The following is a 13,061-nucleotide window of genomic DNA, read 5'->3' on the forward strand; positions in this document are numbered from 1 at the left end:
GGCCACCCAGGAGAGAGCCGGCTGAATGGGGACTTGGCCCAAGCGGCCACCCATGGAGTGATGGGGTCCCAGCAGTGCCATGTGCAACAGAGGTCTGAAAGTAAGGTGCTGGGAATCAGGGTTGAAGCCACCAACTGGAGAAGAGCATGGGGTACCAGTTGCAATTAAGCTTGCGGATTTCAGGGAGACTTGCTGAAGAGTCATCAACAATGCCCCCCAAGAAAAGCTACTAAATGTGCCTCTGTCCCCCACAGGGCCAGACTGCACCCCTCACATTGACTCTAGTGGCTGGATCAGGAGGAGAATCCAGCGTTGGGAGAGGGTCAAGGAGACCTGGACACACTGCAGCCCTTGAACCTGAGCAGGCACAACTGGGGAAGGTTTGCCCTGAAGTGAAGGTCAGAGTTGGACCCCTGGATGTTTTGATGATGCAAAGGTGACTAGTGGTGACTGGATATTTTTTTTCTGAGAAGAATCTGTCCAAGATTTCCTTCACGAGGCAGGGAACAACTAGCTCCAGGGAGCAAGTTTGAAGGGACAAGAGGAAAATAATAAATTTCCTCTCCCCTTGACTGCAAAGCCTCTTACTTTATTGCATTGTTATATACAATTCCATTCAGGTTTTTTTCCCTTTGGAGATTATTCCAGGGAGGACCTGAGAACGTGCCAGTCTTAAGGGTCATCGTTCCTGTAATTGAGAAGTTTCAAGTGAGTGGGGTTAGCAGGAGTCCCTGTGAGGGGCAGGTTCTCAGAGCAGTGCCCTGCTTACGTGGTGGTCTGCAATATCTGATGTGGGAAAAGTGTCCCTTATGAAACTTGAATCCTCTTTTCTTAAGGCCAGTCAGCGATGTGCCCTGATGAGCTAATACCCCATACTGCGGAGTGCTCCATGTCCTCATAGGCGGAGAAGAGGGGACGGGCAGTGAAGGGATCTGCAGTGAAGGGCCGTGGAACAGTCCCCATTCCTAGAGACCACAGTGTAACCTCTTGAGAATGCACTTCCTTTTTAGACAGAACTTCTATCTGGTCAGTAGCATATCACCAAACTTGAAAGTGTGCTTATGGTTAAAAATAAACTGCAACTATTGTTCTAGAGACTTGTCTTCCATTGTGCTGATAACCCTGAAGACAACTCCACCAGAGGAGTACCAGAAAAACTGGGAATATTGAGCCTCCCAAGATTGCAGGACTGACTTCCAGAGGAAGTGGTCATTTGCCAAAATGCTGTGTGTATAGTCCATGAATAACAACCAGGAGTTCTTATGGGTAAAAATTCGCTGATTATGGGTGCAAATGCTTTTTAGAAAAATGGTCTCATCAACACATAGGTCTGTGTTGTTTTAAAAAATTATTTTAGTAGTGCATGATAATTATTCACAATATGGGGTTCATTCTGACATAATTCTATGAAATAAAAATGGAATCTATGGAATATAATTTGCTTCACTTCAGTTCTCGTACTTTCCTTTTCCCTCCCTCCATCCTCCTCCCGCTTTGCTGTACCCTACTGGTCTTCTCTATTTACTTGCAGATTTTTATATCATACATATATATCTGATATAAACACACACACACACACACACACACACACACATACACGCACACCAGTGAATCCCACCATAGTTGTATATTGGTCAACTTCATCCCACCATTGCTCTCTCTTCCTGCTGTCTTCCCTCCTCCCCAATCCCTTCCACTGCTCCCCTGCTCTCCCTTCCATTTCCCCTTGATCCCCTTACTTTGCTCTAGCTTGCGCATCTGGGAGAAAACATTCCATCCTTGACCTTCTGAGCCTGGCTTACTTCACTGGCATGATGTTCTCCACTCCTGAAATGCCGTGATCTCACTCTCTCTACGGCTGAGTGAAGCCCCATTGTGTATGGAATCCACAATTCATATGAAATATGGAAGGCAGTGGTTCTCCAGTGGGGGCAATTTTGGCCACCAGAGGACATTGAACAAACTCTAGAGGCACATTTTGTTGGCACAGCTGGGATGCTGCTTCTGGCATCTGGTGGATGCAGGCCAAGGGACCCTGCTGAGCACCTTGCTGTGCACAGGCCTTCGATTCTGTCTCTCGCTGTATCATCCTCCACCTGTTTCTGCCTGTGTCAGGTGGGCAAATTTCACGCTTCCAACCCAACCAAGAGCCTCTCTGGCAAACACACAGTAGTGGCCTGGGGAGGAACGCAGAGTGGATGAGGCAGGATGGGGTGTCCTGTGAGGAAGACACACTGGCCGGTGAGAAGGGCGCGGTGGGGGCTTGAGATGCTAAACCTCACATCCCAGATAATTCCTCTAGGGCTGGTCCTGCCCACCAGCACAGGGAGAGTGAGCTTTTCACGCAGTCCCAGGTCTTGAGAGACACCTTGCTTAGCCCCAAATGTGATTTTCTTTGTTCCTGCTAAAGTAGTGTCTTGACAAGCCAAAATTCCTTCTAAATTGGCTTCCATTCTCTGAATTTGGAACCAACAAAATGCCCTGTTGTGGAATGTGTTGACGATGGTGATGAAAATCGTCTCCTCCTCCGTGACAGATCTGAGGTCTCAGATTTGCAGCAGGCCTAATCCATTCCCATGTCCACAGCAAGGAACGGTCATTAGGGACGTCAGTGCATGGCTGTCAGAGGCTGCAGGGGTGAGTAGAGATGGGTCATAGAGGGCATGAGGAAGCTGTGGGGACAGACAGGCATGTTTGTCATCTTGACCATGCTGCCCATTTCACTCTGACATATATCTGTTAAAACTTATCCATTGCACCATCCTGTAGTTTACTGAATGTCAGAAACACTTATTCAGTTTACTTATTTTACAATGAAATTATTTGCCGTCTTATTAAGTTGTAAGGGTTCTTCTTTAATGTGTAATGATGATTTATTTTTAAAATTTATTTATTTATTCTAATTTGTTATACATGATAGCAGAATGTATTTCAATTCATAATACACATATAGAACACAACTTTCCATTTCTCTAGTTGTACACAAACTATTTTCACACCATTCATGTCTTCATACATGTACTTAGGGTAACGGTGTCCATCTCATTCCACCGTCTTTCCTACCCCCATACCCCCTCCCTTTTCCTCCCTCCCCTTGCCCTATCTAGAGTTCCTCCATTCTTCCCATGCTACCCCCATCCTCATTATGGTCAGCATCCACATATCAGAGAAAACATTTGGCATTTGGTTTTTAAGATTGGCTTACTTCACTTAACATAATATTCTCCAATACCATCCATTTATCTGCAAACGCCATGATTTTGTTCTCTTCTAATGCTGAGCAATATTTCATTGTGTATATATGCCACAGTTTCTTTATCTATTCATCTACTGAAGGGCATCTAGGTTGGTTCCACAATTTAGCTACTGTGAATTGTGCTGCTATAAACATTGATAGGGCTGCATCACTATAGTATGCTGTTTTTAAGTCCTTTGGGTATAAACTGAGGAGTGGGATAGCTGGGTCATATGGTGGTTCCTTTCCAAGTTTTCCAAGGGATCTCCATATCACTTTTCATATTGGTTGTACCAATTTGCAGTCCCACCAGCAATGTATGAGTGTGCCGATTTCTCCACATCCTTGCCAACATTTGTTTGTAGTCTTAATAGCTGCCACTCTGACTGAAGTGAGATGATATGTTAGAAGAGTATTGATTTGCATTTCTCTAATTGCTAGAGATGTTGAAAATTTTTATATATTTATTGATTGATTGTATATCATCTTCTGAGAAAGCTCTGTTCAGTTCCTTGGTTTATTTATTGATTGGATTATTTGTTTCTTTGATGTTAAGGTTTTTGAGTTCTTTATATATCCTAAAGATTAGTGCTCTATCCAATGTGCGTGTGGTAGAAATTTCCCCCATTCTGTAGGCTCTCTATTCACCTCACTGATTGTTTCTTTTGCTGTGTAGAAGCTTTTTAGTTTGATTCCATCCCATTTATTGATTCTAGATTCTATCAAGGCTATAGGAGTCTTGATAAAGAAGTTGGAAAAATTAGGTGCAGGGTCTCTGGTTTAATTCCTAGGTCCTTGATCCACTTTGAGTTCAGTTTTGTGCATAGTGAGAGACAGGGGTTTAACTTCATTTTGCTGCATATGGATTTCTAGTTTTTCTAGCACCATTTGTTGAAGAAGCTATCTTTTCTCTGATATATGTTTTTGGTGCCTTTGTCTAATGAGCTATCTGTAATTATGTGGGTTAGGCTCTGTGTCATCTATTCTGTACCATTGGTCTACCAGTCTATTTTGGTGCCAATACTATGCTGTTTTTTTTTTTTGTTTGTTTGTTTGTTGTTGTTTTGTTTTTTACTATGGCTCTGTAATATAGCTTAAGGTCTGGTATAGTAATGCCACCTGCTTCACTCTTCTTGCTAAGGATTGCTTTAACTATTCTGAGTGTCTCATAACTGCTTTTTCTATTTCTATGAGTAAAGTCATTGGGATTTTGATTGGAATTGCATTAAATCTGTATAGTGATTTTGGTAGTAGGGTCATTTTGACAATATTAATTCTGCCTATCCAAGAACAAGAGAGATCTTTCCATCTTCTAAGGTCTTCTGTAATTTCTTTCTTTAGTATTCTGTAGTTTTCATTGTTGAGGTCTTTCACCTTTTTGTTAAGTTGATTCCCAAGATTTTTTTTTTTTTTGAGGCTATTGTAAATGGGGTAGTTTTCCTCATTTCCCTTTCAGAGAATTTGTCACTGATATACAGAAATGCCTTTGATTTATGAGTGTTGTTTTTATATCCTGCTAATTTGCTGAATTCATTTATTAGTTCTAGAAGTTTTCCAGTAGAATTTTTTGGATCTTCCAGGTATGGAATCATGTCATCGGCAAATATTGTTAGTTTGAATTCTTTTTTTCCTATTCATATCACTTTAATTTCTTTCGTCTAATTGCTCTGGCTAGAGTTTCAAGAACTATTTTAAATAGAAGTGGTAAAAGAGGGCATTCCTGTCTTGTTCCAGTTTTTAGAGGGAATGCTTTCAATTTTTCTCTGTTTAGAATTATATTGGCCTGGGGCTTAGCATACACAGCTTTTACAATGTTGAGATATATTCCTTGTATCCCTAGTTTTTCTAGAGTTTTGAACATGAAGGGGTGCTGTATTTTGTCAAATGCTTCTTCAGTATTGTGATGATCATATGATTCTTGTCATTTTTATATTTTTAGTTGTAGTTGGTGTGGTGCTGAGAATCAAACCCAGCACCCGGCATGTGCTAGGCGAGCACTCTATCACTGAGCTGAAACCCCAGGCCGATGATTCTTATCTTTAAGTCTACCTATGTGATCAATTACATCTACTGATTTCCATATGCTGAACCAACCTTACATCCCTGAGATGAATCTGACTCGATCATGGAGCACTATCTTTTTTATGCTTTTTAATTCAATTTGCCAGAATTTTACTGAGAATTTTTGCATCTATGTTCATTAGAGATATTGGTCTGAAATTTTCTTTCTTTGTTGTGTCTTTGTCTGATTTTGGAATCAGGATCATAGAGTGAGTTTGGAAGTGTTCCTTCTTTTTCTATTTCATGGAATAACTTGAGGAGAATTGGTATTAGTTCTTCTTGGAAGGTCTTGTAGAACTCAGCTATGGATACGTCTGTCCTGGGCTCTTCTTGGTTGGTAGGCTTCTGATGGCGTCTTCTATTTCATTGCTTGAAATTGATCTGTTTAAATTGTGTATATCACCCTGATTCAGTTTGGCAAATCATATGACTCTAGAAATTTGTCAATGACTTTGATATTTTCTATTTTATTGGAGTATAAATTTTCAAAATAATTTCTAATTATATTCTGTATTTCTGTTGTGTCCATCGTGATATTTCCTTTGTCATCATAGGGGTTAGTGATTTGAGGTTTCTCTCTCCTTCTCTTCATTAGCATGGCTAAAGGTTTATAATTTTTATTCACTTTTTCAAAGAATCAGCTTTTTGTTTTGACAACTTTTTCAGTTGTTTCTTTTATTTCAATTTCATTAATTTCAGCTCTGATTTCAATGTTTTCCTGTCTTCTACTGCTTTTGGTGTTGATTTGTTCTTCTTTTTCTAGGGCTTTGAGATGTAATGTTAAGTCATTTATTTGTTGACTTTTTCTTCTTTTAAGAAATGAACTCCATGCAATGAACTTTCCTCTTAGCACTGCCTCACAGTGTCCCAGAGATTTTGATATGATGTATCAGTGTTCTCATTGACCTCTAAGGATTTTTAATCTCCTCCTTGTTGTCTTTTGCAACCTATTGTTCATTCAATAGCATGTTATGTAGTCTCCAGGTGTTGGAGTAGCTTCCATTTTTTAATTTATCATTAATACTTAATTTCATTCCATTATGATCTGGTAGAATGCAGGGTAGAATCTCTATTTTTTTGTATTTGCTAAGAGTTGCTTTGTGGCCTAATATATGGTCTATTTTAGAAAAGGATCCATGTGCTGCTGAGAAGAAAGTATATTCACTTGTTGAAGGATGAAATGTTCTATATATGTCAGTTAAGTCCAACTTATTGATTGTATTGAACTCAATAGAGTTCTATAGTTTCTTTGTTCAGCTTTTGTTTGGAAGATTTATGTAGTGGTATATAGGTGTGTTAAAGTCACCCAGAATTATTGTGTTGTAGTCTATTTGACTCTTAAACTTGAGTTTGTTTAATGAATTTAGGTGCTCTATTGTTTGGAGCATGTATATTTATAATTGTTGTGTCTTGTTGATGTATGAAATGTCCTTTTTTATCCCTTTTGATTAACTTTGGCTTGAAGTCTATTTCATTTGATTTGAGGATGGAAACCCCTGCTTGCTTTTGGAGTCCATGTGAGTGGTATGTTTTTTCTTAACCTTTCACCTCAGTGTGTGGATGTCTTTTCCTATGAGATGAGTCTCTGGAAGGCAGTGTATTGATGGTTTTTGTAAACCCAATCTGCCAGTCTATGTCTTTTGATTGGTGAGTTTTGGCCATTAAAATTCAAGGTTACTATTAAGACATGATTTGTTTTCCTTATCATTTTTGTTTATTTTTGTTGTTTAACTTGACTTGGTTTCTCCTTTGAGTGGGTTTTTCCTTCAATGTAATACCCCCCTTTGCTGATTTTCATTGCTGTTTTTCATTTCCTCTTCATGGAATATGTTGCCGAGGATGTTCTGTAGTGCAGGCTTTCTCACTATAAATTTTTTAACTTTTGTTTATCATGGAAGATTTTTACTTATCATCACATCTAAAACTTAATGTTGCTGGTGTAAGATTCTTGGTTGGCATCCATTTTCCTTCAGAGCTTGGTATACGTTGTTCCAGGGTCTTCTAGCTTTCAGGGTCTGGGTTGAAAAATCTTCATATATCCTAATTGGTTTCCCCCTATATGTAATCTGATTCCTGTCTCTTGTGACTTTTAAAATTCTCTCCTTATTCTGTATGTTAGGCATTTTCATTATAATATGTCTTGGTGTGATTTTGTACATTTGGTGTCCTGAAGACCTCTTGTATTTGATTTTCCAATTCATTCTTAATGTTTGGAAAGTTTTCTGATAGTATTTCATTGAATAGATTGTTCATTCCTCTGGTGTGGAATTCTATGCCTTCCTTCATCCCAATAATTCTTAAATTTGGTGTGTTTATGCTATCCCATAATTCTTGAATGTTCTGTTCATGGTTTCTTACCATCTTCACTGTGTGGTCAACATTCTTTTCAAAATTATATGTATTTCTTCTTCATTGTCTGAGGTCTTGTCTTCAAAATGATCTAATCTGTTGGTGATGCTTTTTATCAAGTTTTTATTTTTGATTTATTGTTTCTTTCATTTCAAGTATTTCTGTTTGATTTTCTTTTCAGAACCTACCTCTGTCTCCTTACTGAAGTTATCTTTTTCTTCCCGTATTTCCTTATGTAGCTCTTTATTGAAATGATCTTTTACTGCCTACACTTGCTCTTATATCATCCTGTAATTCACAGAACATTTTAATTATGTACATCCTGAACTCCTTCTCTGTAATTTCTTCTGTTTTTCTGGCGATGGGTTCTAATAATGTAGTATCTTGGTTTGTTTGGGGCACTTTCTTCCCTTGTTTTTTCATGCTGTTATGTGTCTTTCTTTCTACCACTGCAGATCTGAGGCATTACATTTTTTACCCTGTAGGCTTATAGTGTCCCTGCATGGTTTCAATATCTTTCCTTTAAGGGGGAGAACAATGTGAACAGATCCCAATACAAACAGTATACAGCCTTATACCAAATAGCTCCTATTAAGACATTTACGGTTTTGTCACAATATGCAGAAATGTTGAGTTCACTTATTATCTACAATATAAACAGTAGGTTTGCAAAAAGGTCTACAGTTTCTGATGGTGGACAAAGAACTGGGGGTGAGGTGTAGGATGAGATGTTGAGGGGGTAGAGGTGAGGATAAAGTGTCATTAGATTTTAGCATGAAAGAGGAATCTAAAGAGATTGATTAGCAGCAGGAGAAGAGAGAGATAGTGATTTTGGAGAGACAATAAGTGGGAAGACAATAGAATACAAAAAACAAACAAATAGAAATGTTAAGAAAAATATAATATTTAAAAATAGAAGATAAAAGAATATACAACACAACTGTAATGTACTATTCACATCCTAGCCCTCAGCAGCCTAATTCATGAAAAGAACTTGGTTTTAAAAATGTTGGGGATGTGCGGAGAAAAGAGAGAGAGAGAGAGAGAGAGAGAGAGAGAGAGAGAGAGAGATCTCCAAGGAAGATACAGGATTGTTTTTGTTGGAGATCAGTGTCTTCCCTGCTTGCCTTCCCATCCAACAGGTGGAGTTGTCTGTTGTTTGCTGGCATCTCCACCCTCAGGATGGTGAAAGTTATTAGGGTAGGAGGGTTGGTCTTGGGGGTAGAGCTCATGTATGTGGGGTATAGCACTTGCCAGTCCTGCTTGTGTGATGTGAGGCCCCGGTCTTACCTCCTTGTATCTCCTGTAAACCTCACAATTCTTGGTCTCTAAGTTAGTCTCTAAACTGTATCTCACCCACTGCCCCCCGCCCCTTTCTATTTCCCAAACAGGAACCTTTCACTCTGGAGGTTTTTTGGCTGCACTCTGGGGGCTGTGCACTGTTGTGGAGAGCAGTTTTGTATTGGGCAGCTCAGGACCAAGTTTTGCAAGCTATAGACTGGCCGTGTAGCCACAAGCTCTGTGCTGGGTTAGTGGCTGCCAGGAGAGGGTTCAGTTGGGGACTAAATTTACCTTGAAATTGCTTCTAAGCCCCAGCTGGGAGTTGTCCCAACTAAAGATGGTGTCCCAAGATAGAGGCGGGTAATTTCTGGGATGGGGTTTTGGGTGGGATGGGGCTGGGTGGTGGCCTTGAGCAGTGTGTTCAGAGATGCAGCTCTGTGGCATGACATGTTCTGGCTGGCAGCTGTCTTCAGCCCTGTGCAGTGTCCCCAGGTGCAGGCTGCCATGTGTAGGGGACTATGGCAGTGGTTGCAGTGTCTCAAGATGGAGGCAATGGCGGGGGGCCCCATGTTGGTGGGTGGGGGTCCACAGGGGAGTGGTGGCTGGAGTTCCTACACATGGGCAGCAGATGGGTGTCCTGCATGGGAGCAGCAGCCAGGGTTCCTGCACAGGAGCGGGGGCCAGGAGTCCTGTTGGGTGTTGATGCTGGTGGTCCTGCTCGTGCACCCAGAGGTCCTGCATGAGCAAGTGTCTGGGAGTCCTGCGTGGAAGCAGCTGTCGGGGGTCCTCTAATCACTCTCAGAGAAACAATATTCCCCCTACTTGAAACCCAGGTCCTGGAGTGACACAGAATGCAGCCTCCCTGTGGCCCGCCATCTTGGATCCCCCTGGAAGGGTCTTTATATATTTCGTTCTTTTTCATCAAGTTCTTCATTAGATTTATGATTTGCAACATTTTATCCCACTTTGTGACTTACTCTGATTTTTATTATTCCTTTCTTCTTTTCTTAAAGTATATATTTTAAAGATTTATTTTTATTCGTTTTCTAATATATACACCTAAAGCTAAGACTTAATCTGTACTTACTTCTGTGGCTGCATCTCAGATATTTTGACGTGCTATATTTTAATTCTCCTTTACTTCTATATATTTATCAATTCTACTATCATATTTTATATCATTCATGAATTATTAGAACTATGTTCTCTAATTTCTAAACATTTGTTTGTCGTTTAATTACATTGTGGTCAGGAAATATGACCGGTGATATTTCATTCCTAATCCTATGACATTTTTAGAGCATTACCTCATGGACAAACATAAGACCACCTTTCACAGGTGTTCCCTGTGCTCTTGAAAACCACTGATGGAAGTTTTATGAAATATTCTACATCCATAGTTTCACTGTTCTTGGTTTAAGTTTCCTCAGGAAAGAAGAGGAGGAGGAGGAGGAGGAGTGAGAAAGGTAGGATCAGATTTTAGAGAGAGACCACATTTGTGTAATTTTTATAGCATAAGGATATAATTACTCTATTATATGATTAGTTATTGTTGCTAATCTCTTCCTCTGCCCAATCTGTAAATTAAATTTTATCATAGGTGTGTGTGTGTGTGTGTGTGTGTGTGTGTGTAGGAAGAACCTAGGGTATACAGGTTTGGTACTCTGGAATTTCAGGCACCCATCTGAGGTCTTGGGGGGCATCTTCTGAGATGAAGGGGATTATTGTATGTTCATTAGGTCAAGTTGATGAACTGCATTGCTTGATTCTTCTAGGTAGTTTTTGATTAATTTATCTGCTTGTTCTAGCAATGACTGAGAGATATGTGCTAAAATCTGTCATCACTAATGTACACTTATGAAGATCAGTTTGCTGTAGTCATTCAGTTGTTCCCTTTATTTATGTAGGTGACACCTCTTTATGTGGTACCTGTAAATATAAAATCATGTTTTATCTTCATAAATAGGTCATTAGGGTTAGTCCCTGTCCACACTATCTAAAAGTCTAACTTGCCTTCTCTGACTCTTGGTCTTATTTACCATACTTTATTATCTTCTTGCTTATGTAAGTCAACATCAAATACATTTAATAATTTACAAGCATTTTCTTTTGTTTATTTTCTGTCTCCTCACTAAACACTAAAGATCCAGTAGGGCAAGATTCTCATGTGCTATTATTTGCTGGTGTGTTCAGTTGCCTAGAACAGTCCTGGTTCATAGAAGGCTATCGATCAATATTAAATAAAAAGTCTAATTCGCTTGATTTTTTTTTTGGTTTGTTAGCATTTGGTTGCTCTAGTTTTCAGTACTTTGCTTTCAATTTTCTCAATTTTTAAGTTTCAAAATTTTTTACATACTCTGAAAATCTTCATTTATTTATTTATTTAGACTGGAGGATTGGTGCATTTACACTATAGTTTCTATTTGAGGCACATATGAAACTTTATTTTTTGCCCTCTACATAGCCAAACGATTTAATGCTTCCTTCTTTTTTTCCTTAGCCTTAATTTGAATTGTTTTGTGTGTTTTTTTTTTCACATGCTACTTTTTGTCTACTAAGAAGTTATACACATTCTTCCTAATTATTTAGTGGTCTCCTTGTGATTAGAATGCACATTTTTAATGAAAATCTAAAAGAAATCTATATTTTTATCCTCTTTTCATCCAATAAATTACTTTAGGAATTGTGATCCCTTTCCCACTGCCTCCCCAAACTATGTATTGCTGTTGTGTATTTGAATTCTATTTATTTATTTATTTATTTATTAATCCTGGGACAGTTCCGGTTGTCTAGATTGGTCTCTGTCTCTCTTCACTCTCTCCAGGTGACTCTCTGACTCCTTTCCTCTTGCCTGGAGTGTGAAGTTCCTTTAATGAGGTTGTGTTGGTAGCTTTCAATCTTTGTTGTCTGAAAGGTGTTTATTGCCCTCCTGCTCCTGTGTTGGACAGTCCGCCCCTTGTGGCCTCCCCTTCCATTACTTTCAGGTTCACTGTTGTTGTCTCTTCCTTTGTTACTGTGAAGAATCCAGAGTAGTGGAAGCCACACCTCCCCCCAAGGTCTGACTTTGTTCCTTCTCCCAGCTTTTAAGATGTTTTCCCTGCTGTGATGTTCTGCAGTTCCCTTAATTTTCTTCTTTGGTGTTTGTTAGATTTCTAGAATTTGTACATTGGTGAATCTTACCAGTTAAGGGAGAAAAAATGAGAACCGTTATCACTTTCAAGATTTCACCTTCCTATTGTTCTCTGTTTTCTACTCGTCATTTTCTTTTCCTATTTATTTATTCAGGCACTGGGGATTTATCCCGGGGCACTTTACCACTGAGCTGCACCCCCAGGATCTGTTTATTCCTTTAATTTTGAGACAGCTCTCACTAAGTTGTTGAGCAGCTCACTAAATTGCTAAACTGGCCTTGAACTTGGGATCCTCCTGTCTCATCCTCTTACTAAGATTACTGGCATGAGCCACTGCACCCAGCAGCATATTTTGTGTCTTTAAATTGCATTCTGAACATTGTAAAAACTCAGTCATCCTTCATTAACTAGAAGTCACTGGTTTTCTGCTCACCCTTCACCGAGGGAGTAGCCTTTGGGTTTTATGGTAGGGACACCCCTTTTAGATGCTAGCCTTTTAAAATTCTCTCCTTATTCTGTATGTTGGACATCTTCATTATAATGTGTCTAGGTGTGGATCTCTTATGATTTTGCACATTCGGCGTCCTGTAGGCTTCTAGGATTTGGGATTCTGTCTCATTCTTCAATTCTGGGAAGTTTTCTCATATTATTTCACTGAATAGACTGTTTATTCCTTTGGAATGGAGCTCTGTGCCTTCCTGTATCCCAATGACTCTTAAATTTGGTCTTTTGATATTGTCCGATAATTCTTGGATGTTCTGCTCATGGTTTCTTAGCAGACTTGCTGAACTGTCTATGTTCTTTTCCAGCTGAAATACTTTGTCTTCATTGTCTGATGTTCTCTCTTCTAAGTGATCTACTCTGCTGGTAGTATTCTCAATTGAGTTTTTAAGTTGGTTTATTGTTACCTGCATTTCTAGAATTTCTATTTGTTTGTTTTTTATTACCTCTATCTCCCTGTGAAATTGATCTTTTACTTCCTGGATTTGTTTGTCAATGTGATC

The sequence above is a fragment of the Urocitellus parryii genome, unplaced genomic scaffold (genome assembly GCF_045843805.1).
Source record: "Urocitellus parryii isolate mUroPar1 unplaced genomic scaffold, mUroPar1.hap1 Scaffold_196, whole genome shotgun sequence".
Lineage (NCBI taxonomy): Eukaryota > Metazoa > Chordata > Mammalia > Rodentia > Sciuridae > Urocitellus > Urocitellus parryii.